Source organism: Ranitomeya imitator, chromosome 1 (genome assembly GCF_032444005.1).
Source record: "Ranitomeya imitator isolate aRanImi1 chromosome 1, aRanImi1.pri, whole genome shotgun sequence".
NCBI lineage: Eukaryota > Metazoa > Chordata > Amphibia > Anura > Dendrobatidae > Ranitomeya > Ranitomeya imitator.
Genome location: NC_091282.1, coordinates 363,199,416 through 363,202,572, shown reverse-complemented (window position 1 = coordinate 363,202,572; position 3,157 = coordinate 363,199,416). Strand labels below are relative to the sequence as shown.

At 45.0% G+C, this 3,157-nt stretch overlaps 1 long non-coding RNA gene across 1 annotated transcript; it reads right to left on the bottom strand.

The window, feature by feature from the left end:
* Window positions 1-1,605: 1,605 nt before the first annotated feature.
* LOC138657791 (uncharacterized) lies at window positions 1,606-2,673 on the bottom strand. The gene is made up of 3 exons (XR_011317187.1): window positions 2,455-2,673; window positions 2,245-2,331; window positions 1,606-2,056 (listed from the first exon to the last, which is right to left on the bottom strand). It is a non-coding gene; the product is annotated as an uncharacterized lncRNA (long non-coding RNA).
* Between the last annotated feature and the right edge of the window lie 484 nt (window positions 2,674-3,157).

Here is a 3,157-nt window from a genome sequence, read left to right as displayed (position 1 = left end):
GTCTGGTGAGCTACAGCGTGGCAGATGGTACAATGTATGGTCACCATGAGCGATTTGTGTGGCTGCTGTAGTGAAGCAGGCGGTACACTGTTTTGGGTTATGGTGGCCTATGGCGTGGCAGATGGAATAATGGATGGTAGGCATGAGCTCTTTGTGTGGCTGTTGTTGTTAAGCGTTTGGCACACTGGCAAAAGTATTGTTTAAAGGACTCTTTGTCAACCGTGTAATTTTTTTTTTTTTTATAATTATTTTTCAGATGTCAAATCGTGTGGAATTCATCAGGGAATTCATCGAAATATACCAGTCTTTTCCCTGCCTCTGGAAAATCAAATCTCCAGAGTATTGTAACAGGGAAAAGAGGCAGGAGGGTTATTTAAAGCTCATTGAGCTTTACAATCGTCATGCACCAGAAGAGCCAGCAAACGAAGCGGTTATTAAAAAGAAAATTCAGGCGCTCCGCACGGTGTGGAGGAAGGAGCTTAACAAGGTTCTTCACACTACAAAGTCCGGGGCTTCCACCGAAGATGTTTATGTGCCAAAGCTTTGGTATTTTGAACATCTGAATTTTCTGAGGGACCAAGAGGTGCCACGGCCTTCCACGTGTTTTCGCTTGTTGGCACCTGTGGAACAAATTGTTTCGGAGAACCACGCCGAGCAGGAGTCACAAGGGCAACAAGTAAGTAGCTCTTTGGACGAAAGTTCACCAATGTGTCCTATAATTACATAATTTTTCTCTGCATTTTATGTTTTATACTTCTGATTATCACATCAGTTTGAAGTTATTACAAAAACATGTCCACATAAGTAACCCTGTCGCAGTAAAGTATTATATGTGGAACATAATATGTATGAAATGGCGATATTTCTAAACCATACCATCTAAGCAATATAGAAAATAGTATCGCTTCAAGCTGCCGATGTACTCTTGTTGAGACTATTTAGACTATAAAATATTAATCAGGTTCACCTAGCAGTCAGAACAGTGTAGTTAAAAGTATTAAATAAATGGGAAGGTTAAAGAATATTACTAAGCTTAAAATATATTACAACCTTTTTTTTACCTACTACGAATATATAGTTTGGATGCGGTTATGGTGGTCAAACTTTTTGTTGCCAGGTTCGTAACTTTTTTTTTTTTTTTTTTCCCCAGGATGACAGTGCGCAGGACAGTACACTGGACTGTTCACAGGACTGCACGACAACAGATTTAGTGGGGGCGGCACCTGCCAGGACTCAATCGAGGCAAGGTCCAAGGAAACGGAAAACCACCTCAGACGTTTCACATGAACTGTTGAGCCTTGCAAAAAAGGTGTTAACAAACAATGTTAGCCCTGCGTTGCAGGGGTTTGGACACTATGTTGTTGACAAACTGGCCAAAATGGACGACAGCCAAAGAACACTAGCGGAGCGTCTAATATTGGAAGCAGTAAACAAGGGTACAGATGGCGATTTGGACAAGCACACTCGTTTGGTCTATTCCCGGCCAATGCAGCGGACAGAGCCCTCATATTACAATGGTTGGTCACAGTGTCAGACACCAATGCGACACAATGTTCCCGTTTCCCACTTCGTCCAGCCACCCCCTAACCACTCCTACACGCCAATACCTTCACATATGGCTTCGCCCGTCAGGCACCAAAGTTATCAGCCGGAAGAATCGTCGTATCACAATTTGTGATTTCCTAACTTCTTTTACATTACTTTTTATTTTATTGTCTTGTTAAAATAATGTTTCAAATAAAAGCTTTTATTAGAAATTCTATCACGACTGTTTGATTGGTGTGTCTCGATCACAGCACTGTATGAGGGCACAAATTAACGTAACAAATTCATGTACAGTTAACTAATACAAAAAAAATGGAATCATAGTTTAACTAAATATTTTTAATGTAACAACCAAAAATGTATTATTGGCCCGCCTCCAACTGCTGGCACATGTCCCGAAGCTTCTGCAGCTCCTCCATTGCCACATTGTGCTGCTCCTGAATCCGCGCCATAGTGTGGATAAGCCTTTCTATGCCGGCTTAAAGATCCTCCTTGTTCACACTGACGACAGCTGTGGGTCAAAAAACATAACATTAATAACACTGTAGTCTCCCGATGTGTCTTTGCTTCTGTGAAGGAAAAACGAAGAAAAAAAACAGTCAGCATATAAGGCAATACTGACTTGGGGGGGGTGTTTGGGTTGGGGGTGAAAGAGTGGGCCTGCCACAAAATCAAAATAACTTTATTGTGGGAACCTACTAGGATGTTGAGGCACGGAGGGCACTTCGGGATCAGAGTCCATGTTGAATGCCTCGTGCTGTCGGCGGCGGCGCTGTCTCTTTGCCTCTGTGAAGGGAAAAAAAAAAAAAGGTCTGTTAGCATATATGGCAACACTGGCTGCCGGGGGAGGGGGGGGGGGGAAGAGGGGACCTGCAACTGAATCCAAATCACATAATTGTGGGAACCTACTAGGATCTGGAGGAGTTGACCCGGAGGGCACAGATCCAGAAGAGGCTGTGCGGGATGCCTCGTGGCGGCGGTGGTGCTGTGTCTTTGCCTCTGTGAAGGAAAAAAAAAAAAAAATTTAAAAAAAAAGGTCTGTTAGCATATATGGCAACACTGGCTGCCGGGGGAGGGGGCTCTGCAACGTTCAAACTGTCCCATAGCTGTGCCACATAGTGGCTCTGCAACGTTCAAGATGTGGCACATAGTGGCTCTGCAACTTTCATACTGCCCCATAGCTGTGGCACATAGTGGCTCTGCAACGTTCAAACTGTCCCATAGCTGTGCCACATAGTGGCTCTGCAAAGTTCAAACTGCCCCATAGCTGTGCCACATACTTTTGGGTACCTGCGTACTGACCTCTGCGAATCTCCTTGCGAAGCTCCTGCAGGCGCTCTGGGCTTTTGGACTTGAGATCGCCCCATTTTTTCACAATCTGGGCCTTGCTGCGAGTTATCCCAAACCGCTTCCTGAGGCCCTCAGACACCACACGGACAACTTCATCCTTGTCCTGGTTGCGGTGCAGCACCAGCCCAGTTGTCTCGTACTGCATCCGATCCATTGTTCCAATAAGGAACTTGAGCTCTGGGATGCCCATAGGAGGATCACGGCGACTGGCAGCCATTATCAAGATGTCAGGGAACCAAAACAAGCTAGCGCAGGCACGCCG